At 35.6% G+C, this 25,732-nt stretch overlaps 1 long non-coding RNA gene across 2 annotated transcripts; it reads right to left on the bottom strand.

Annotated features, from left to right (window-relative positions):
- Positions 1 to 530: 530 nt before the first annotated feature.
- LOC119699639 lies at positions 531 to 5,271 on the bottom strand. Of its 2 annotated transcripts, XR_005256490.1 has the most exons (3): positions 5,092 to 5,271; positions 3,242 to 3,473; positions 531 to 767 (listed from the first exon to the last, which is right to left on the bottom strand). It is a non-coding gene; the product is annotated as an uncharacterized LOC119699639 (long non-coding RNA). The 2 variants fall into 2 exon arrangements; XR_005256489.1 differs by lacking the exon at positions 3,242 to 3,473.
- Positions 5,272 to 25,732: the final 20,461 nt, after the last annotated feature.

Below are 25,732 nucleotides of genomic sequence, written 5' to 3'. Positions count from 1 at the left end.
CACCAGTTTCTAGGGGTACCCCAAAGGTGAGCCATTTGTTTCAGTGGAGCTCCACAGACCCCAGGATCCTTCTGTATTTTATCAATACACATCACTCACATACTGCTGGCTTGAGTGCATATACATTAGTCTTGCTAAGAACCTTTATTTTAAAGAAAGAAAAAAGGTAAAGAACAACAAATTAATCAAACTTCAGTGATTATATACCAGCTGCTGAGCTCCTAGTAAAACTCCCGGCACATGTGTTCACATTTTCTCATTTGTTTCAGAATTTACAGTAAAGAGGGGACATAACCTGAGTGAATGTGGATGAAACTCCATTTTTTCTAATGAGTTACATATGTTTTACATGAATGCTTGAACTGCATAAACCATATGATGTGATTAGGTTAGTGATTAGGGAAGCACATAAGTATATAGATATATCTCTTGCTAGTAGCAAGATTTCTCTCTTCACAGTACTGTTTAATACTGTGAAATATTAAAATGAATACTGTGAATATTAAAAAGAAATACAAAGTGTACACCTGACCAGCGCTGCTCTTTATTAGTAATCAGATCATTGACTTAGATTACTTTGAGGCTCTTCATGCTAACAACAGAAGTAATACAGACACACACTGACATGAATTGTTCCCAAGGTGTTTCCTGAACTTAGTGAACTTGTCCAAAGGAAGAGCTGAAGAAGGTATTCAACCTGCATTCCCAGCTCATCTGTTTTCAGCTGACATCTGAGAGACTTGGGAAGATTTTCCTCGGTTCTGTCTCTAAGGACAAGGAATAAAGAGAATAGAAAAGAATCTTTTACTCAGCGTTTAGCAGCAGTTCCTAGAGTAGCAAGCAGTAATATATATTCTCCTTTGAACAGATTTCCAATAAATCTGGAAAGGCACAGGGGGTAGAAGAGATCAATGAACCATGCTGAGTTACAGAATGACCTTACAGTTCACAGGAAGAAGATCTCATTGGTGTTTATTTTTAGATGACAACTGTGTTGGACTGACTTTTCTTTCTTGGCAAATGCACTAAGAACAGAAGTGGTATAAATAACACCTATAGTGATTTTGAATATAGCAGAAAGGAATCCAATGAGCCCTCCAGCCTCCTGTTAATGTATAAACGGAACCCCAGTTAACATCATCACAAATTTTAACCATGTGCAGTGGTTAAAGAAGCAATCTTATGGCGACTAAAGGGCACCACTGGCTATTTTGCATTAGGTTAGTAGCAAAATCTTGCCTCGTGAACAAGCTCATGTCTCAAGGTTTTTGGAGAGATCTGCAAAAATAAAACATCAGGTGCAGCAGCAGTTGGCAGTGACACTGGTTTTCACTGAGCCTTTAGAAAGACAATGGAAAGTGGGGCTAGTTTCAGAATGAATTGTTAAATAAATGGAAAGGGATAAAAGAACAGATACAGAGTAAATACTGCAACCAAATTTTAACAGTATTTTTTCCCTATTTATTTGGGCAATTCATTTTTGGTGAAAAATTAAGAGTGACAGTATTTACTCTCTTGGATCACAAATTGAGCTTAGTTTGTGTGAGTATTGTAGAAAGTCCACCTTAATTTTGACAAAACAAAGAGCAACATTTTGACAGTACACTTTCCATTATGTCTGTTTTTGTTAATTGCTTTTTTTTGAACCCTCAACTCTAGGAGTTTCTTTTTTGTTGTTATTATTACTTGGAATCATTTCATTGAGTAGCAATGAAATACCAAGTGCTTATGCTTGCAGATTTCATGTTGAAAATGTGTTCTGATCTTCACTTCAGAGAAAAAAAAAAGCGGTGACAAAAAATTATCTTACACTCTTATTTATTCTTTATTATTATTGTTTATAATTTAGCCATAGCTATAATGTTTTTACTGTTATTTGGATAGATCATGATGTATGCCTATTTTTCTGGTAGGAATTATGAATGCTTTCAGTAGGAGTACTGTATTTTCTCCTGTTTAGCATATTCTCTTACACAGGCACCGTAAAATCAGAGTGTCTTGGCTGCACGTTGCGTGTTGTGATGGGGATGAGGAACAGAGGAATAGCTGCCTGGATGAATACAGATATCTGAGCACTGACTAAGCACGGACATGAGCACTGCCCTCCTTAAGGAGAGCAAGGAGGGCTCAAGCACGGCAGGAGCAGTTGCTGTCAACATGGCTGCTGACCTGGAACTCTGCTTCTTGAGAGGGGGAAACGCTGCAGCTCCTCTGCATCTTCACTATGTCTACTTGAATTTAGGCACAGATTTCAAACGACTAGCTTATTTGACCTTCCAAGGTGTTCCCAAACCTTTGTTGGTTGAAGTGAGCACCAACAGAAGCTCTGGAGCCATTACCTTGCAGAATTTCTTTTCATGTTTCTCGTTTCGGTGACTTATCCTACAAGGCAACAATTAAGTTTGAAAAGAGATAAGGGGAGCTTCCTCCCCTCATTTTGGAAATTAGCCCAGGAAAGAGAAGAGGAAAGGAATAGTCCTTATAGTGCTAAGTAGTTCCTTAAGTCTTTGAAGAAAGGATATAGGAAGTGAGAGAAAAAAATAATGCATTTTTTTCTCTACATATATTTTTTGCTAAAATACTAGTAACATATCAGAGTCATCATGTGAAGACATAAAATTATGGTCCAATTAAAACCAGATGACAGGAAAAAAGAGTAATTTTGAGTCTAGACTTCAGCTTAATGACTCAAATTCATATAAACTCAAAATCAAATATGCTGACATAGGGCATTTTTCCACTAATTTAGGAGTAAACGATCTGTTTGTGCTTGAAAGGAGAGCTCAATGTGTTATATTTTGCATACGTTTTTCTGCTTTTTATTAAAATACAGAATGAGAACTAAATGAAAAAATGTTCTAAAGAAAAAGAGTGTGACAAGAATGATGATGTGTTCTCTGTAAAGGACAATATAAAATCTCATATTAAATTGTTATGTAAGTTAATTATAAAGCAAAAAAGACAAGATATTCTGTTTATGGCTCTTGGTACATTCTGAATGGGATTTAAAATTAATTCATTTTTTAAGATTATCCCTACCCTTGTAAGAAGCTCTACTAAGTTTTGTAGGATTTTAACAAATATTTGTACATAAATTCAAATGCTGTAAGGACTGCTTAATTCAATTGAACTTTTCAGAAAGTTTCATTTTGCAAAACTCTTCATATAAAAAAAAGGAAGTCCCACTACAAGATGCAGAACTCTATTCAAAATTTCATGGACATGAGCAAGAAAGACATACCAGACTGTGGGTAAAGTGTTATATAAGATGAAATGGCTTCTGTGCTTCATTCCCACAGCCAACAGACATAGTGCAGTTTGTGTCTGTACAAACTCTCCTCTCTCCAAAACATGTTGGTCACATCCAACCAGCCGACTTGGAACAGCTTCCAACATGTTACCCTTTAAAGCATTCCCAAGCATGTTAGCTATTATGATAATTCAGTAGTTTTGTTGGTTCTCCTGGATTAAATCTATAAGAAACCAGGCCAACAGGTTAGCAATATGAAGGATTATATATAAGTATCCATCTCTTTTTTAATTTTCTGGAGATGTAACTGTAAATATTAGAAAATTAATGCAAATTATTTAGTAGGTAGAAGTACAATACAGGGATGCACAATATTAAGAAGGTATGGATTTTAATACCTTACACTGACTGGTAACTTATAAAAATTGCACTAAATGAAAACACAGCAAATATAACTACAAGTCAGCAGTACAGCAACCAAACCCAGGCAATAACTACAGGCAATTATAGCAACAGAATGATGAGTGATCATCATACGTTTTATGGTGATGGATGGATGGATAGATGGATGGATGGATGGATGTGTCTATAATCTATCTATCTATCTATCTATCTATCTATCTATCTATCTATCTATCTATCTATCTTTGCATCCATCCCAAAATATAACTAATGAAATTATATAAAAAGCAGTGGATATTTCTTATAACTCCCTAGCAAAAGTCATTAGCAGCATAGCATTCTGGTCATGAGGCACTCTTCTGCCCAGATCTCTAAGTTCTCATATCTTATAAAGGTCTGCAAAATGCCTGCTGTTGCCACTTTTGAGTCACAAACATATCCTGGCCAGTATTTCAAGCTAATTTGGGGAAAATGCTCACCTTTCTCAGCCCATGGCATCTGCAATGCTGATACTCTTCTGATGAACTCACATTGATGAATTTCTGAGTCTCTTTTATCTTCTTATAGTACTGTGACCCACCGGCCACACACATTCTCAGCTGTCCAGACTATCCTTCTTGCTGTTTTGCTGAATCCATTCTAGTCAAAATAGAAGAGACTGGGGAGCCAGTTCTTTGAAACAGGCTGATAGACAGCTCCTCTTTTCCTTCGTTTACAGCTGTCTTAACCACAAAGCTATTGCATTATTTCTGCTATGTTCTATTCATTATGCTGGCTCAGCAGCTTGTTAGTTCAGCAATTCTCTTATAGTCTACAGATATTTTAAGGCCCACCAGTTATGCTTGCTCAGCGACTGAGTTAGCCTCTGTCCTATCTCAAGCAATGTCAGATGCAGTTTTGCAGGGTTTAGCAAGAATTGTACCGTTCAGCACTTCAACCCCCTGCACACAGAGAAATAAGTGATACATTGTGTCCCATCTTTGCTCAGCAGTCCCCAGAAAAAAACAAGATCTGCAAAAGTTTACTGGCCTGTACTATTGTAGTATTATTGCAGATTCCTTCCTGTCAGAAAAATCATGATCCCCTCTGCCATTTCGGATTTCCTCTTCCAGCTACCCAGCCTTATCACTTTGGGTTCAGGTCTGTTCACATATAGCTAAGAAAACAATCCATAATCAACATCTTTCTTGGCCACCAGAGCTCCTTGCCAGCAAATATATTTCAGGTGGGACTGTGGGAATGACAGTATGGTCTTTCCCCTGTCCCTGCAGGAGGTTAACTTTTGCTGCTCTGAGACACATGAAATCCACTAGATAACCTCATTTCAAAGCCATGCACAAGCAGCTTTGCCAGGTCTGAGGCAGATGAGAATGTTTGATTTCTGCACTGAGAAATCTTTGTAAGTCCAAGGGAAGATAATGGGAAGGTACGTTACTTACCAGCGATCACAGTGCTACCCAGGGCTCCATGCAATGACCAAATATGTTGCCGTATGGCCAGCACCTAGGAAATCCTTCCCTATCCTGAAGGATTTATTTACCGTTTGATCAAAGGCCGGAGCAGGGCAAAGAGCAGATGGTGGCTTCGGTGGCTGCAGAGTGGCAGCACCAGGATTAGCCCCAGTGTGAACCAGCAGAGTGACAAGCCAAGAGAAGGAGGATTTGATTGAAAAAGCATTTCCACAGGTGACCTGCTGTAAAAATAGCATATGGTTCAGGAGATTGCAGGCTGCTGTATGGATTTAACATGGACTGTGCTCCTTGGCACTAAATGTAGAACAAAAGAATTACTGAAAAAGCCGCACTGAGAGAAAGAACATTCTGTGTGGGTTTCCAAAGGAACCAAAAAATAAAATAAAAATAAGAAATGAAAATAACTGAAGAGATCTCCTAACCCTGAGAAGCTGTGGTTCACTCACATGATTTAAACTCTATGCAAGTGCCTGAGAAACTTCAAATATTGAAAATGTTTTCAAATATTAATAAATAACTTATCATATTTGTTCTACACTAGAGGAATGGTGTGACACCTGATATGGTTAAAATGTCTCCCCATACCTAAATTTGAATACCAGATGTAAATTTTTTGTGTACCTTAAGCCGTTTCTCAGGTCTGCATGTGCAGATGGAAGTAATAATTTTGTGTTTTAATTAAATATAGAATGTTCACCCACTCTTTGCACATTAAATGTTAATGACAAGAGCGTGACATAAGTGTATATTTATTTTTTCAATAAATGCAGTTCATGGATTTGAAGGCTGTGTTGACATCATAGACTTTTTTTCTCCCAAGTTTTATTAGTGTTTTTCCAACCTGTTTCATATTTCTCTTAAAGAAGGCCACTGCCACTCCCATTCACACTTTCTGCTGGTGGTTACAATCAAGTGTATAGCTGACAGAAGACTGAAGCAAGCAAAGATGAGAACATTTTCCCTGCAAAACTTAATTGTTGCTGAAGTTCATTAAATTAAAATGAAAGTCTTGGAAATCCTTATGTAGAGAAGTTTCTGCCGAGACGGGTTTGCTTTTGGTCTGGTTTCTTTCTTACATACCAACTCTGTGATGTACAGTCTTCTTCACACATTCAAATCAGTTGGTTGCTTAATCTCACTGAGCCAGTTTCTAAACCAGAGTTATGAAGCTTTTATAATGGCATTTAGAGCTTAAGTATTCCTCTAATTTATCCATTTCCCATCAATAAAAGATTTTTCAGGTAGAGAAGTGATTTAAACTCAACATCTTTTAAAGTATTTTTATTTAAATGTAAGAACATATTAAACCACTTTTTTTTTTTTTCCTGGGGAAACAGTGAATTGAGTAGTATTAAAATTTTTAATGAATTTCTCATACTGCCCTACAGTTGGTTTAAAAAATAAATGAAAAAACCCAACCACCATACTTTTTTTGAATGAGCTGTAGTGGTAAAAAAAAAAAAAAAAGAATCCTGGAGTTTTGAAAAAGGTAACAATCACAAAATAGAACAAAAGCTAGGAAAATCTGGGGTTGGCTAGTGAGTTTGTCTTTCTGAAAGCAGAGGCTTAAAGCATAACTGTAGTTTCAAGTGGAAAACATCAGTGGAAAGTACAACATCAGGGTTAAAAATGTTTGAGGAAAGAAAAAAGAGACAGTAGAGGAAGATGGGGGTCAGTGGAGGAGAGAGGGGTGTAGATGAGGGATCAGAAGCATGAGCACAAATTTTCTGACAACAGAGTCAAATGCAGGCTCCAGACTGAATTGCAGAAAAGTGGAAATAAGAAAATAAGCAGTCTCAATATTAGTATTAACAGGAATCGCAGACCACAATTCTACTGGAAACCATTACTATTATTGAGAAAAATAACAAATATTGTACTCCTCGCCATCTTCTCACAAGGATGCCATTTGTTGTAAGACATAGCTTTACTCTGTGGATATATTCATACAGTTTGGGAGTTTTAAATGTCTAAATCAGTCTGAGTAGAGTTGTGAGCTAATCAGTAGTTGTTAGCAACAGTTAGGACAAAATTTGTCTGTGGGCTGACTTCATTGTCTTTCCTATCATTGCACCAGAGCTAATACTTGGTCCCTGATGCACAATGACCTAGATAAAATCTGAAAGGACAGCCTTGAAATGAAGGGCTCTCCTTTTTTTTGTTGGATTTTTTTTCTTGGAATGAATTATCATGCCCGTTTTATAGATTTTTTTTTATTTAAATGTATTAGGCGTTCAATCTAAACTTTTCTCAGCTCTGTTCCTTGTCCCATTCTGCTCCCTTCTTTCCTGAATAAGCATTTACTTCTGTTTTCAAGTGTTTTTAAAAGCAAAAGATATGCAAGAAAATCAATGCAAAGCTACATTCTTTTACTAATTCTTATCCTATATCTCTTGCTCCAGAATACCTACAGTTGAAGGTATTCTTTTGAAACAGAACATTGTTCTGATTACAGCCTAATTAATTACTAACAACTACAAATAAAATGCATTAATGCTGCCAAAAATTACAGCCTTTACCAGGGCGATGGAGAAAAGCAGTAAGAAAAGCTATGTGGGTTATCTTAGTGGATTTATAAATGTTAAAAATTCAACCACAGATATTCAATATTCTGGTGAAAATTTTAATATTCACAAAGAAAATAGTTGGCACTACTGGTTCCATTCTTTAGAGAAAAAAATCCTCATTATGAGAAAATTCATATCTTTCTAATAAATTTTCTTACTTTTAATGAAGCTGAAAATATTTCTCCCCTATGTTCTGCTGGTACAGCTGAAGCAGAGAATTTAAAGTGGCTCTCTCTGACTTCATGTGCTGGTGTCATATATAATATTCTTCCTGAGACATCAAGCAAAGTTTTGCTACAAATGTCTCTACTAGTCGTGCACAGTCACTTCCAAAACTTCCATAGAGCCAAGAGGAAGAAAAAAGAAGAGAAATGCTGAAATATAAAATGCTTAAAATTTGAAGTTTGCTTCAGGTGTTGACTCTGTTAATGTCTTAGTATCTTAAAGTCCAAGTCCAAAGTATAACTGGTATGGATAAGTGTGACAAACTGCAACTACCTGGAAAATGGTTCATTACTCTCAGCTTAATTTAGTATTTTATAGCTTTCTGAGGAAAACCTGTTGTATTGTAAAGAGAGACATCATATGAAAAAAATCTTTTAAATTCTATCAGATCACATAAGCCCAGAGAAAATGCACAGCAAAGAATGCTTTGTGTTGTCATTTTGTGCCCAGGCTGGATCTGTGACCACCACTGAATTTGGAGTATCTCTTATCAGTACTATTTCATACTGTGCTTTCTAAGGAATATGCAGAGCACACTGTATCTATTAAGGTTTTTTTTTTCTTTTCTACTAATCTTTAATTGAAATCTTTTTTATTATCAGTATTCATTATAAAGTCACTTCAGGAAAGATTTCTTTCCCCCTCCCTTATAAATACCTATTAATAGAGTAGTTAGTGTATTTGTAGGTGATAAAACAAAATAAAACATAGATTCTTTGTAGGAAATTCTGCAGGGAGAACCTTGTTGCATGAATGTGAATGAATAGGGAAAAAAGGTCCTAATTTCCAAAGAGAAAGAATAATTTCCAGATTTTCCTATGCAAAGTAAAGTCACAATCTTAAAAATAAAAAAGTGAAAAATATTTCAAGAAAAATTATCCTTCGTAAAAAAGCATTGCCTGTCAGAATTTTTGAAACTGAATGGAACTTCTCAAAAAATAAGCAGTCTTCCTAACAATACAAATCCTATAGGATTTTGCCTCTGGGGGGGAGAAAAAAAATCAAAACCAGGCTACCAAATCAGTCAGGAAAGCAATGAATAGGGCACAAATGGCTCATATTTCCACTGAACATTAAATGTAGCCACACTTGGACTTAACTGAGCAAAAATGTATGGGAGGCAGGGAGAGATGGGGAGGGTGAGAGTAGGGCGGTATCTGTGTGTGTATGATCAAAATATTCTGTTTGCTAGGCTAAGATATAAGAAGAAGAAAAAGCATCTCTTCATTATTTCGAAGGCTCTTGTTTTAAAATGCATCTTAGACAACTAAGTAGGGGTCAGTGAACTTTTCGAAGTGCAGATTTCAAGTGAAACTTATTATCTAAAACTCATTAAGGTAAAATATTTTCTTTTCACTGAGTATAATTTGTGGCAGCAAAAACCATTGCAGATAGGGGGTATTAACTTTGAGCAGCTCACCCAGGATAAAAGCCATGCCTGTAAATGAGATGTTAAGGGATAACACCTGAAGTTTGTGTGGGTCTTGTCACTCATTACGACAGGAGTTAGACTGGTTCCATTGGGTCACAGGTCAATTCAGTATGTCCTATGGAGAAGAGGAAGAGAAGAGAAGAGAAGAGAAGAGAAGAGAAGAGAAGAGAAGAGAAGAGAAGAGAAGAGAAGAGAAGAGAAGAGAAGAGAAGAGAAGAGAAGAGAAGAGAAGAGAAGAGAAGAGAAGAGAAGAGAAGAGATATTTTGCAGATTTCCTAAATACAGACTAATAGGATTTTGCAGCATGCCACAGAAAAGACAAGAAGAGAACACCAGGTCAGGAAATTATATTCAGCATTACTTGGAATGAAGCAATTGGAATTTTAGCCGTGTCGCCTGAATCAGAAAGTACTCAAAACTAGTCAGCTCAGCCTACATCTCCTATGATTAATACAAATAGATGATAATAACAAGAATGATTCTCAGACACTTGAGCACTGCTATTTAAAAGTATTTTAATGTAATTGGAAAAAAATAGAAATATTCATGTATCTTTATGTCCCAATTTCTACTTTGTCTGTCCATCAACTTTTCTTTAATATAGACTGTTACTTGTGCTTTCTTTGTGTGTCTGTTGATAGCATCATTATGTTTTCCTTTTCCTTAAAATGCCTTTTTGCAATCTTCAAAGACATGGGGTAGAATAGAATAGTTCAAAGGTCTCTAAATATTTTCAACCTGACTCATATACCTGCATGTTCTGAAAGAGGGAAATAGTCTGAATGCTACTTTAAAGATCTACTTTGTCTTTTAAAAAGTTTTGAAAATTTGTTCTATTAGATGTTTAATTTGTACTTCTTTAATGTGTGAATAATGCTAACCCCAAATCTTCCATCTCCTTCTTTGTAGCTTTAACTTCCAAAAAAACACAGCTTCTCTATATTTTGTGAGAACCAATTTGTCCTGGTTTGTTCTCTTTTTTCATTTGAATATGTGGTATTCTGTTAGAAAAAACTTGTGGTTTTATTGTGCTGTCCTTTGAAAATTCACTGGATTGAGATTTTTAATTTAATCTGATTGCTTGATCAGAAATTAAGAATTGTAAGGCCTTAAGATCTTCACACAAGATACACAATAACACTGTCTACAGGTCTTCTGTTGATAAAGCAGATACTAGTAGTTCTAATATGGAGATGTGCAAATGAGTGACAAGGTCAGTCACTTTTATTTATAAAGTCATAATACTAATGAAAGCATGTAGTCTTGATTTCGTACAAATCTAGGAAATGTTTTACAAAGGCAGTCAGGATCACTGAGAGAGAGAGCAGCAGAGAGAGGAAGTGACTTGTTTAAGGACATTCAACCTTGTCGCGTGTGGAGAAGCAACTCAAGAATGCCAGTTTGGTGCCTAAACCCCGGTGACTCCCCCAGAGTTACTCGCTGTTACATACTCATACGTATATTCACAGTTATTTCCTGTTTTAGACACAGTTCTTGATTTGTGCACATAACCCCTTTTATTTTTTTCTTAAGAGCACTGAACATCGAACAATCCTGCTGACTGCACTGGCTGCCAAAGCAGCAGATTTTGCAGTAACTGCAACAGATTGAAAGTGGTAATGGTGAAAACTGGAAACTGTAAAGTAAAAGAGGGAATAATTCACATAGGGGATAGATGGATGTCACATGCTTTTCACAGCCTATCAAACAGCTGCTATTCAAAATTGCACATATTGATTATTTGAAGCGGTGTCCATACTAGCTCATTATCTGCATTTGGACTTGAGTATGCATAGCATTTGTCCAACATTTTCAACCAATGAACAAATTTGTTAAAATGGCAATGTTTGTTTATGATTTACAATGCAAGAAGTGAAAATAGTGAAAAACCATTCATAATAATAGAACTTCGTCCTGCTACAAAATCCTTTGATATTTCTTATATTGAAAAATACTGATGAAAAATTGAATAGCCTTTTTCCCCATTTTGCCTTTCCTCCCCCTATCTTCAGAGCAGTTAAAAATACATAAGTCATAGAACACATATTGATGCCTGAGATTTTAACACAGAAAAGGCACAACAGACTGAAATGAACAGGCTGTGTTTGTAATGATGTTGAGCATGTGGAACCACATTTATTAGTCTTTCTGTGAAGGACACTTTTTCACAAAGAGGCTAACATTTTGGTTTTTAAGGTGGTTTATCTATTAATGCAGAATGGTAAAAAACTAGGGAGTTAAACTTATGTCTCTTGGTACCATGTGTTAAAGGGTTCCTAAAGTCTAATACTAAAAGGATTGTGCTAAAGCACATCGGGAAACACAGAAAACCTCAAGTTATGGGAGTTTTCCAACACTGCCATATTTTACAGATCTCTAGGCAGCAAAATATGGCCATCAGGTTTTGAAGTGTTGCCACATCATCAAAAGTTATCTGACTACCTATATACAGTTGTCCAAAAAAAGTTACTGTTAGATATAAGCTTTTATATACCTTAATATTGAGAAAATGTTGTTTTTTAAGAAAATTTTTAAAAATATACGTTAAAAAAAATTTCTCTGGAGATCATCTCATCCTACACAAATCAGAATTAAATAAAATTACATCTTTCCTGGAAGCTGTTTGCTTAACCATCTTCTTAACAACTTTCATGGATGGAAAGCTAGACATATCATGCATTATTTTCCCCTTAATATTGAACCTGTATTTTCCATGTTCCAAATCAAAAAAAGAAAAATTTCTTCACAGGAATTCTGGTCAGGCATTATAATAGAGTGCCCAAGGAAATGGTTGAGCAACCATCCCCTGGAAGTATTTAAAAGACTGTAGGTGTGGCACTTAGGAACATGATTTAGTGGTGGACTTAGCAACTTAGCAGTTGAACTAAATGACCTTAAATGTCTTTTCCAACTTAAATGATCCTATGATTCAAACCCTTTCCTCAACTTCTCATATTAGACGTGGTGAGCAGTGTAGTTCCTCAACCTTCTCTTTTGCTAAGCTGCTCCATGTCTTTGTTTTTTTTTGGTTTTTCTTTTTGGAGTATTTTTGTTTATTTTTCTCTTTGGTCAAATTTTCTTCCCTGCTTATCAGCTGTAAGTAGCTGCTGCAAATTTTTGTGTGACTTCCTGTTTTTTAAGAAGAAAATTAAAGTCTTTCCATGATTTTTCCAGATATAACTTCTATACCTCCACCAAGATGGAAGGCCAAGATTTGGGGATTTTTTTTTTTTTTAGTGGTTTGATAGAGTTGACTCCTGCTTGGTTGTGATCTCTAGCTGACATCTTTTACTCCATTTTTTCCCAAATTGCTGCCAAAATTATTTCCCAATAAACAGATAAATAAAATTTAGGCAGGTTCCCTGAGTTTTGATGTTAGGGCTGGAGCTGCGGCTTTCTATCTGTATCAGAAAATTCTTAGCACATTTTTATCTGTATTTTCCTGTGCTTAAGAGGATGTTAAAACGTGCCAAATGTCAAAAGGCAGTTGAAATTCATTCTGAATATCTGAATGTCTTCCAATACACAACACAACACTTCAGTTTTATTGTTTGGTGCTCTGTTTGTTTTACATTTATGTTGCCATTTTTTGCAGTGTGGCCTGTAGAACAAGATTTTTCTGTTTATTACATCTGAGTGTACTCAATATATTGCCCAACACAGAAAGATACAATAATTTAGGAGGCATGTGGGTGCTGTATGCACTATCAAAATACAGGGTAACAGAAACAGATTAATATTTTGAACTACCTATTTACTGAAAAAGAGCTACCTTTATGGCACTCTCTTTAAGTTGCTAAACTTTAAACCATAGGCTTATACTCTTCATTAATTAATGTACTATTGTCTATTTAATGCCATTTGCAAAACTGGTTAAAAAAGATCATTGTTACATTAAAACATCTCTGAGCTAAGGGCATATACTTTCTTTCTAACAGTCTTTAGCATTTTTTTTTACCATTTCAAAGTTAACTCTGCAATTTTAGCCTTTCCTAATGCTCTGCTACCTTTCTACCAGCTCAAAAGGCATACAACTGCATCTGGTAGCCAATTACCAGTAGCATCCTAACTGAGAGCCGTGTCCCAGGTCCTAAATCCTAAAATCATCTTTGAAATCAAGTCTTCAATGACTTCAGGTATTTGGCACTGCTGCTTTCTTCCCAGCTGAAATAAAATTTCAATTTACTTTTCTCTTTAGATCTGCACAGGAAATGGCTCTACATCAAATTGTTATGATCAGGGAAGATATTGCTAGCAGCAGTCTCTCACAGGTTTCAAAATTACTCAGAGGGATTGAACAGCTGTATGTATGTCACCAGTGAAGGAAAAGAGGAGAAACAAAAAAGAAGAAGAAATGAACAATTTGTAACTTTTGATGGAAGTGAATTTGCAAATAGCAACAGAAGACAAATGGAAGATAAACAGAGCGCTTATTTCTGAGGTGGAGACAAAAGGCATTTGAAATTTTATTGCAGATCATAGAACTGCATCTTTATAAATAACTGTTCAAAGTTATATCTCTTCTTAAAGGCTAACTCAATTGACTTTATTTTTTTTAATAAAGATGTGAAAATTTTACTGAGAGTTTTAATGGAGCTGATAGTCTCATGATTCTAATGAATTTCAGCACTTTTCATACCAGTCCTCAGGAACTCAATTGTAGTCCATAGCAATAGCTTGAGAATTCTTCATGAAATTTCCACTTCACAAAAAAAGTAATTCAGAAATATGAATGATAGAAAATTTAGTAAAATGCTTAACATGAAACCTTATATAATTGTTACATAAAGGAAAGATTTGCTTCCTCAAATGATGCATACACCCCATTTTCACACCATTTTTAAACCTGTAAATTTTAATGAGTCTTTTCTTTTTTGGCATTTGCAAAATTGTACATATTTTTTGTCATAGTTTATGCTCTGGCAGAGTTTATGCTCTTAAGAATCTTTAATTCTACATTGGAGAAGAATTTGTCAGAATCCATCTCACTACTTTTTACAAATGAAGCTCACTGTCAATACCACAAGGGATCGTTCTTCAGGAATGAGAAAATTTTCAATTTTTTAACAGCTATAATGATCTTGTGCGTGAATTCCACTTAAGCAAAAAATGATATTAAAAGGCCTTGTTTTTATTGACTTTTTTGGAATGGCACATGGCATGTCTGGCACTGCAGTGTACTGTACAGATACTGTACTACTACTGTGTTGATAAAGCTCTTTGTTTACTAATTCACCTTTTTTTCCTGCATCGCTGCATTATTTGAGTTTAAAATATTATAGAGCTGTGATAAACCACCATACTGTCAGAGCTTCCTTACATGATACCCCCACACATGAAAAGAAAATACATTTCCTTTGCAATAAGTTATTCACAGATTTTCTGTGGTACAAAAGATGTTCTCATGTAACAGCACTTCCACAAAGCCATCTACTCCTAAGGTACCCAGGAGTCACTGTTGTAGCCCTGTGAAGAGGGGCTTGTGCTCACCAGTGCTGTACAATGCAAGACATGATCCTTGGGAAAATTTGTGTTTCACTCCGCCATCTGAAATACTCTGTTTGGTTGATAAAGCTGATATGATCTGACAGAGGAAATCAGGAAAGGCTTCAAGTCCTCATGCTACTCTCCCTGCAGGTGTTGCAGTGCCTGATGCTTGTCAGACAGGACTTCTAAGACTGTGCTCTTCTCCCAAGAGCAGCTACAGCTCCTGAGTGCCCTGGGTCCCCTAAATGTTTGAACTAGAGCTCTTCCAAGAGAAGGTCTGTGCACATCACTTTACCTATATTTCCAGGGATAACTCAGGAATACTTCTCAGAAACACGTACACAGACCTGCCTTGAGTAGAGGATTGAAAGATGGAAACAGTTATGAAAAATTAAACATGATCATAATACTAGATTATATTCAGCTTCAAATTCTTTCACAGGTGCTTCAGAGTCCCTGCTGAAAATCACTGTATGTCCCATGCCTGCAAGCTAAATTCTTCAACACAGAAAGAAGCTGTTAGCAGTGCTGGTGACCACAATGTGCCCACGGGGCTATCTCAGTTTGGGACAGTTCTATGTCCAGTTTTTTCTTTGTTATGATCTCTGAGCTGTGTGCACCAACTTAGAGATATGACACAGGAGAATTTGTGCCAGAGGCACTTTCTCTGTTGTAGGGGGAAAATTCATCTCCCTCTTCCCCTCTCTTTATATTTCTCATTATACAAAGTCATGCCTCTAGTGTTTTTCCAAATGCGTGCCTTGTAAGCCTTTCTTCTTATCTTCAAAAATGGAAATTTATGTTTAGCATTAATTCACATACCTTAATATTTTATACTTCTGCCACATTCTTATTTTTCTTCTGAAGCAGATGTTTTTATGGTGCTTCCATTCCTTTTCTGGTTCTACCCTCACTACTGAGGCACTCAGAGGGTTTGACAGTTCTGAACAACGTTTTAGTTTCTGATAGTTGCTACAGAAGATACCTGGGGGCAGAACATATCACAACGGGCTGCCTAAAGCTTTTGCAGCATCTCCTTCCCACTGCTTCTGCCTCTTGTTTAAGCTTTTGACTATCATAACATGGTTCCACTTGCCTTACTTGAAAGGCCATTCATTGCTGCAGAGCTGTGCTAGAAGAACTACATGCTCCACCTTTTTAAAAGGCATGTAGGAAATGTTGCTGATGGTCTTGTTTTTATTTCTATCACTGTCAGTTTTATTATAGATGGTGTTTACTTTTACTGATTAGGTAATCTTAAGTAAAATATAATTAAAGAATATGAGATTTTGCAAAATAATACATGCATAAAGGAATTCAAACTGTTAGGTTATATATTATTTTGTACTATATTGATCCACATGTTTACCCAGTTTGAAAAAGAAAAATGGAAACTATCATTTTCATAGAAGAGAAAAATTACAAGTGTTTGGGTTTTATCCCTAACCTAAGATATGAATCTGATATAAATTCTACATATTTTTCTGAAATGTATTCATGTAATTCAGCAACTTAAATTCATTTAAGCAGTATTTTAATACTATTATAAAATCTAATACCACATTGATTAAAAAATGCTGAATTTTTTATCATAACATGCTACATCATTTACACCAGGTAATTTTAAATGTATTTCAGTTTTTCAAAGGAGGAAAATAAAGACTATATTTGTGCTTACAGTGTTTATACATGTTTTCCTTTGCAGCACACATTGTTGTAAAGGAAATGATTATCCTTTTCATATAATTTCTACATAGTGACATATTTCTTGTTGAAGCACAAGCATGAAAATTAATTTTCTGCAATGTGCTAGCTTGGCTATAGGCCTAAGATTTTTCCCTGTCTTTGCAAGAATTTTGTAAATAAAGTTCTCTATTTTTCTCAGAAGTGTTCTAAAATCTTCGAGTTACTACTGCAATTATTTACAGATTCATGGATTGTAAAGTCAGAGGGGACCATTAAGCTTCTAGACTGACATCCTGTGTAACAACAGTATTCAGATTTACTCAGATATCTCTGAGATGAAGTCACTAAGACATGTCTACTTGGAAGGCATTCTAGCCCGGAAAGAACAAGTACAAACATTTGATCCCATAGTTACAGTATTAAATGTATGGATGAATATAAAAAGGGAAGAAGGAATGAGAGCAGAGGAGAGAGGGAAATTTGGAATGCTAAAGCAAGTTACACAAGATAATTTCCAGATTTCTCTTCATAGTATCTCTGGACCATCAATATTCAACATGACCCTTGTTGGTTCTCTAGACTGTAGAACAATGTCAAGCAGGTCCTGGCCCTGAAACTCCCAAAATTTCAGATTCCCAAAATTGGTAGATTATGCAATTTCCTTTTATGACAACCTGTATACGGACATTGTACACAAGTCAGACGGTCTTGCTTTTCAAAAGCCAATCAAAAAAAGGATGCTGTCCCAAAGAACTGTGCTGCCACTTGTGTCATTCATTCCCTGTCTCTCATCAGTGCTCTAGTTTAATTTTAGATAGTTTCAACTAATTTTTTGTTTTGTTTATTTTAAGAGTTGGTTGATAATTTCTCAATTTTAGACCTATCGGATTTTTTTTAGCTTGTAGTAATCTGATAGTAATAAACCCTAGGAATATGCACTGTTGTATCTACCAAACAAAAACCAGAGAATTTAATGATAAATATGTGGGAAAACAGCAGTGTCATAGCATGTCAACATTTCAATTTCCACTTGGTCTGATGATATCATGTCAGTAATTTAATTTTTACACAGCATGAGCAAATTCAGACAAAGGAAAAGGATAGTATTGCAAAAGCAATATTGCAAGAACAATACTCTCTTCCTTATATCTTTTATTTGATTTCACATTTATTTCATTGTCACATGAAAGAAATAGCTTAATGAATTAATTTTTTTTCTGGTTCTTGTCATCTAAGATTGTTTATTAATTTCTAGTTCATATATATTATTCACCAAAGTGCTCTGTTATTTAAAGTTGTATTTGAGGGAACATTCTAAAGCCAATAATAGATTCTTCAAAGTGGAAGTTTAGACCTGTTTTGCAAATAGCTATTTATAGAAGTTGTTTCATTTCTAAGCACTAGTTCATTCAGGAATTCAATTTCCAAGTTACTTGTGCATTTTTCAATTAATTAAATGACAATCTTTCCCACTTAATCTGATTTCCTTTTCAAAGTCTAAATATTAGCTATATTTTCATAAATTATTTCTTCTAAAATGAATACTTTTTTATGAAAAAATTTAACACATGAAAAAATTTAAAGTATGAAATAGATTTTATAATCACCAAGAAGAGATGGATTTACATAATTCATTGTTATATACCATCATTTGAAATAATAAAAATAACTTGCATTATAAATAAAATCTTTCTCTGAAGATTTGTATTTACATGAGGTATTCGAGTCTCTTATGAACTGACTCCCAGTGTGTTTGGACTCATACAATTTTTGCAAATGAAAAGTGAGAAAGATATTCTGTGAATAATGCAAGATTAAGTGAAGATCTAAGTGCAGAACAAATAGTGTCTTTAATCATAGAATTAAATAGCTGAGATTCAGTGGCTATATCCCTCAACCTGTAGACTGCATGTAGGATGAAAGAAAAATTTGATTCCCTCAAGTTCATAATAATAGTTCTGTTTATAAGCATTGCAAGTGGCAGAAATCAGCTCCCTAAGAATTAAAATTACACTATCAGAGCCTGATTTACAGAAATGGGAAAATACCAAGCTTATACCCAAACCTACAAACAATTATTCACCGGCCTGATTTTACACAGGTATTGTTGAAGCATCAGCTTTGGCCAGGAACCACGTTCTACTGCTGCCCTAAGGACTATTTATTGCAACAACTGCCTCCTGACCATGACAGCTTTCTTCCTTTATAACATCAAACTGTTCCCTATTGGTATTTAGAGGAGGTGACTTTCCTTTTTCATGCTAATCTTTAAAAAACAAAATCTGTGTTTCAGTGCAGGTTCCTGAGATTTGAGAGGGTGTAGCAGATGCTAAGGACATCGTGTGCTACTCACTGCCAGAGACTTATTTCTATGGATGCCTAGAAAGCATGGCTGTTCAGTCTAATACAGCCTCTTAGGACTAACAAAGTGTAACTTGACTTGTTTTAAGCACATCTGTTTTCGTACTGACTCCTGCCACTTTGCAACTTGTTTTCCAATCCCTGATTCACCGGGCTAATCTTGCAAAATCCTCAGTGATTTGCTGAAAAGCACTGAGAAAACCATACAGTTATTTCGAATTTTTACCCCCCATTTCAAATGTAACAAGTAACTCACAATAAGGACCTTGACCCTATACATTCCATTTTGGAATACAAAGCCATTACCAGGTTAAAGCAGCACCTCGAAGTAAATAGAAGCACCTGAAATAATTTCTTTGTGTTTCTGGCTCCTGTGCACAAAGCCTTTAACACAGCAATAGTGTGTCATTTCAGCCAATTGTGGGTTTTGCTCCGATTAAGCTGTAAACCCTTGAAAGTAAGGATTTGTCATGGAAATGCTGACACAGCCTGAACTGAAGCAGGGTGAATGGCATGGCATGGTTCTCTGTACCAAAACAGCACAGCCTCAATTAGCACCGATCTCTGTACACACAGCCATGACAAAAGGGAAGCCGGGAGCTTGAATATTCACCCAAAGCACTTAAAAGGCCAGCATGAATCATGAGGGTCTTGCATGTTTTTTGTTTGTGTGCAGCTAGCAGTGTGGTGTGCTATTCATCCTAGGTTAAGCTTTCAGGGCTGTCTAATAAGTGGCCCTTGTACAAAAACGTGATCTGTGCTTTTCCAGATATTTGTATGTCAGGCAGCTACACAGCAGCAACTTCTGTAATCCCTTCTCCTGCAGTTAAAGCTACTAGAAAGGCTTAATAATATCCCAGAGGCAAAGATGAAACGGTATCTCCACAGCTACTGTTTGCTGTAGAGAGCTTTTGAAGTCGAGCTTAAGATGTCTTTATTTCCCTACCAGAAAGAAATTTTTTTGCCCTTCTTTTTCCAGTGTTGTCATGATGATGTCTTTTTGCTTGAAAAATATTCCAAGAGGCTGTAGTGTTCCCATAAAGCATTAGGGAATGAGAACAGCTTTTCATCAGGGGCTCCTAGAATCTGTAAGTACAGTTTGTCACTACAGAAACCCACAGCCATCCTTCCAGCAATCTCAATTTAAAACCCCACACTTTCTTCTTTATCAGGTTTATAGCAGCCTCAACCTTCACTAGCAGCTTACTCCTGCCTGGCTTCTGGCTTTTAACTTCAGTTTTTAATTAAATATAAACTGAGTTCATCATACACCTCCAATTTATAGTTCATTTTTTTTGGTGTAAGAAAGGGAAATATGATAAAGTTGTTAAATCCCTATAAATGAGCATCAAATGATGACATGGCTTGATAAAAAAGAGGATACCATAATATTCTTGCAAATACTGATTCTAATTATCAGAATTATATTTAGCAATTAGGAATTCTAATGATTTCCCATCCCCTCTTGTGAAAGGTAGTAAAACAAAAAATATCCCAAAATAACAAGTTATTATTAAACCATAAGACAAAAAATAGCAGATTCAAACAAAGGGGAATTACAAAAAAAAAATAAATAAAATGGGACAACGCTTGTCACCACAATTCTTGCCAGTGGCTTACCACTGCTAAGTCTCTTGTTGGTATCCAATCAAGCAAAAATTCTTAGAAGGGTAAAAAACGGTGGTGATGTAGTTTAGCAGAATTTTAGTGGCTATCCCTTCCCTGATGGGTCTGAAAACCAAGAAGCAAGTGTCACTGTGTTTGCTTTGGATATGTAACAGCTGAGGCTGGGCACAGCCTTGTGGATTCAATGTAAATTTCAATTTCTCAGTAGCAAATAACAAATGAAAGGTAGGCAGGAAATTCTTAAAAAAAAAGCTAACAAGTTTTTTACAGAGTATGATGCAGAAAAAAGGGTGTTGTAAAGAATATATATAAGAGGGAGTGGGAAAATAGATTTGCAGCATTATTTTGAACACATACAAATGAGGAAATGGAGTTGTTAGGGATAAAGAGGGTATAAAAGTTATCCAATATAAAATCAGTGAGCTTTAGCAATATTACTTAATTAGAAAATTATAGAAGAAAAGTCTTTGCACTTACAAAAATATCTAGAAAATAATCCTAATATGACGGCGTGAACATGAGGATACCCATGTTGAAGATGCCTTTATGATTCCAAGTAAAATGATTATATTTTTCATTGTATTGTTTTAATTTTTCCTGTAAACAGGAAGGAAGATTTGGACAAGTTCTGGTTTAGTGAGGCTGAAATATATCACTGAGAGTGACAACTATAAACAAACATAAAAATAATTTTCAGCAATCATGTACACTTCACATCAGACTATGTAATCAATAATTTTATGGAAGGATGAGATTCAGTCACAAAAAAGGTTTAAATATATCAGAATACATAAACAGTGATATTTGCAGGAACTAACCTGAATCCTTTAGAATCACTTATGTTTTACTTGCAAGTAGAAAAATGTGGGAAAGTATGCCTAGGTAATTTTAAGTTTGCCAGATGCAAGAATTTACTAATATAACTCAACTCTAATGAAATGATCTAACCTGAAAGTCCCTATCAGTAACCTTTATATATAGTTATAAAACTCCTCAATCACTATTGAGAGCAAATGAAAAGTCAAGCAGTAAAATGAATGCATCTCTGGATACACATGGACTTTTTTATTCACTTATTTCAGAGCTGACCTGTTACTATATTAACTGAGTCATAACTGAAAGCCAGTCCATATGCTTCATGAAATAAACTCAGTATAAATGTTATTGTTATTGGCTTGATACAATCTATCATGTAACTAGCTGTGCTGGTTCATCTGGGTAAGACCTGTTAGTTAAATAAATAAATAGATACAGCTGACTTATACCAGTTGTATTTTGATTTGATATATGCACTGAAGTGAGTGCTTTGTCTTAGAATTTAAACAGGATTGCTGTGTACAAGATGGGAGGTCCTGTTTTCTCACATTCTGCCCCAAAGCATCAGAAGAGAGCCTTATCTTTAGAGTTATTACCTCTGTTTCCATATAAAGACAATAAAGACCAAACAGAAAGGGAGAAGGATTATCCTGCAAACTTCAGCTTCACCCCAAAAGAAGTCAGATTCTTTGGTGAGGTAGTAGTGCAGAGGACCTGCCTGGCACTCAAATTTGAAACCTCAGCAGAAGGTTAGCCAAACTGCAGAAAACTGGAAATTTCCTGTACCTTAAGTCATCAAGGAGACGTAAGCTAGGGATGTTAGAGAGTCCACACGAAGACGCGGTCATTGGACTTTGATGCAATTCATTGTGAATTCTCATCACACCCCAGATCTCTAATCATACATGCTGGATTCCTAGTGTATCTGTGAGAAACTAGTCAAAAACAACATGTAGAACACTCATTTCTATATGCTTGCAGTTTTCTCTTTATGGTATTCCCTAAGAAACTTAAATGGTCCTGATGACTCCAAGATTTGTCTTGAAAGAAAACAAGATACCAGAGGTAGTGGAAGATAGATACCTGGGCTTTTCTCTCCTTGCTTACTAGAGACACAGTGTTCTCAGTCCACTGAGCCAGGAATAGAATAGAGTAGGAACCATATTCTAGACTAATATTTAAAAAAAAAACACTTTAAAGTGTTTCAGTTCATGATGGTCTTTTTCACTGACAACAGGGAGGAAAAAAGCACAAAGGTAGGTATAAGTTGACTGTGGATTTTCATTTCACCTTCCTGCTGTCTAAACTATGCCCATAGCTGCTAATCCTTTCTCTGCAGGGCTTCTAATCTACCCCAACTGGATTCTAACAACCTTGCCAACTCTGTATAGTATCCTGATGGCTTTTCCTGCTGCTGTGATCTGCAGCAGCATGTGTCCACCTGCCAGCTTTGCCACAGGGCTTCAGGCTTTCACGATTCCATTCTGAAAGCAGCTCTTCATTGTTCCAATCTCTTTGATGCTCTTTTTCTAGGCTTTGCTTCAATAACACTTTGCTTGTCTTTCTTTTTCTCATTCACAGTGGCAGCTTAGCAATGTGCATAGTTTGAATGTCCCTTCCATAAATAGTGTGCCAGTTGGCCCACCCCATGCCTTCAAATTGGAAGGCTCTCAGCATTTTGGCTGCTAATCTGCCAGTAGTTTTAACAGACTAAGACACCACCCCACTGCTCTATCAGTACATGAACATGGTACAGCAATATTCAGCTTAGGTGTCACATCTTTATCATGGTACATGGCCACACATTTTTGGGGTTGTACGATAAGGTAAAACAGATAATTAATTTAAAAATATATTCCTGGTTAAAAATAGCAGATACTATTCATTTAGATATTCAAATTCCTTCCTTCCTTCCTTCCTTCCTTCCTTCCTTCCTTCCTGGAATTATCTACTCCTTATAGCTTTCACAGAATGTTGTTAGGGACTAAGGAAAATGAGTTAAAAAAGGAAGTGCAGAATGACTGAAACATGTTGGTAGATACAGTGATTGCTATGACAGACAATACAACACGCTATAAGTGTGATATCAAGTGCGATGGTGTCTTTCACTTAAACTTCGGGAAATCCAAAGGCCTATATTCTTTTGGTTTCATTCCCTGTTATACTACTTAAAAATTCCCACTGATTGAATTATTACATATAATTTTTATTGCTGTTAACCTAATCAAGGTAAACCGAATTTAAACCTTTCCTGTTGGTGGAGAATTTAAATGTGCTTTTGTAGCTGGCATTATTTAATAAATAAAAGATAAATGATCTGTAGATCAAGCTGTACTATTAGCTCAAATTCACCTTCTATTTTTTTATAAACTTGTCCAAAACTTCCTCTCTTTTCTACTGTAGACTTTAAAATCAAGTGTTTCTTACCTAAAAGTTACTCTGAGACAAAACAGGGAGCAAAACAAAGGACACAAACTTTATAATTATTACTATGTTTACTATTGAATGTTTTGCTTGTCAACACCTGTCAGGCTTGCAATATTTTCTTCTCAAGCATGGAAGGTATTATAGAAATGTCAAGACCTCATAGGAATTCAGAACAAAATGTCTGGGAATAAGTAAAGTCTTTATCGGATGTTTTGAGGCACCATGAAAACATCACGATCAAATACAGATAAATCCTTGCCTCTTTTCTTAAAAAAAACCTGTCACAATTATATGTGGTTTTAACAGATCTTGCCTCTTGGTTTGCAACAGCCTAATCCACTGATATGTGAAGAAATATATACCTTCTTTGTGGTTTTGGTAAGGACTTTGCATTTTGTATGTGTTTCGGATTTACTATTGAGTGACCTTCCTGCAGGTAGGGCTCCCTGAATGGCCACATAGTGCAATGTGCTATTACTCCCAGCAGATATGGCACTATCTACAGCATCAATAAACTCTTGAGCAGATGTTCAATACCTAAACATAATGACCACTGGGGAGTCATGATAACTGCCTACAAATACATAAAGGAATGTTATAAGAGGATGGGGACCAATTATTCTCATTAGCCAACAAGGGCAGAATAAGAAGGAATGAGCATTCTCTCTAAGCAGAAATTTTTAGCTTGATTTGAGAAAATCTTTAGATGATAAGATTAAGAAATTATAAAGCAAATCTGTCAAAAGAATCTAAAAGGTTATCATCATTTAAGATATTAATGCGTCTTTCTGCTATGCCTAAATCAGACAAGCAAACATTAGGCATAGTATATTTATTTAGATTTATACATGTGTGAGAGGAATTGTGTGTCTTATTAATGAAGTTAAGTTTGAGAATGATCTTACTGTGGTTGACCAGAAAAGCTATTTGTTTCCATTCCCAAAGAATAAATATTAACCAGGAAAATTCATTTGTGCAGTGATTGAAACAAAAATTTAAAATCCTGTCAAAGCATCCTCTTGTGTATATGTGGATATTTGCAGCACTCTGCTGTGGGTCTTTTACCTTAATATTGAATGCCGAGCTTTTCCTGAGCTTTTTCAAACTAGTCTTATGAGAACATGAATAATCTTAGAGCATGAGTGTGCAATCTTACAGAAAGTGTATGATATCTATTATATATATTTTACTTCAAAACTATATTTTAGGCATGATATTTTCAAAACTGCAATAGCTTCCTTCCAGTCACTATTGACTCTCAGAAGACTTCCCATCAGAATCTTCATCAAAAGTGATCGATATCAACAATGTTTTGAGTTTCAAAAATGTCACAATTTGCCTAACTGCAGGAACTGACTTCAGGAATATCCTGAAAGAGAGAAAGCAATATCCTTCTTTTCTTCAGGTAGGAAATGTTTTTCTTTAGTCAGAAATAGCTTTGAATAGTTATAAAAAAAATGTATTGGCTTTCTATTCAAAAGTGATAAAACCCATGTAAGATCACTTTTATGAGTTGAACATAACAGAAGGAATGGTGACTTTTATCTACTGATAATACTTCCAACAGGCCTGAATATAGCTACACCTTGCATACTTGTATTATATACTAGTTTCATTGCACTATTTATGAGTTGAATATGCAGATTTCATGTTGCAATAAGGTCTACTCTCAAGATAAGCTCTGTTCTTGGGAAAATTAAGTTAAAATAGTACTTGCAATTCTGTCGATTTGCAGCCATCATTACACGTGGTTATCAGATACCTTTGTGTGTGAGCTATAGAATAATTCCCTTCAAGAAACTTGATCAGAAACTCAGCTAAGTAGCATTCAACTAAGAAGTATCTGAAGCACATGGGTCCAGTAGGATTTGAAGTGCATTTGCCAAATTATAATCCTCCATACCTTGATATTGTGTTAAAGCTACAGGTTAACTCTTAAAACAAATATAATGATTTTTAGTTATGCTGAGAAATTTCCTGA

This window comes from Motacilla alba, chromosome 3 (genome assembly GCF_015832195.1).
Source record: "Motacilla alba alba isolate MOTALB_02 chromosome 3, Motacilla_alba_V1.0_pri, whole genome shotgun sequence".
Lineage (NCBI taxonomy): Eukaryota > Metazoa > Chordata > Aves > Passeriformes > Motacillidae > Motacilla > Motacilla alba.
Note: the sequence above shows the minus strand (reverse complement) of the source record. Positions and strands in the feature narration are given on the sequence as shown.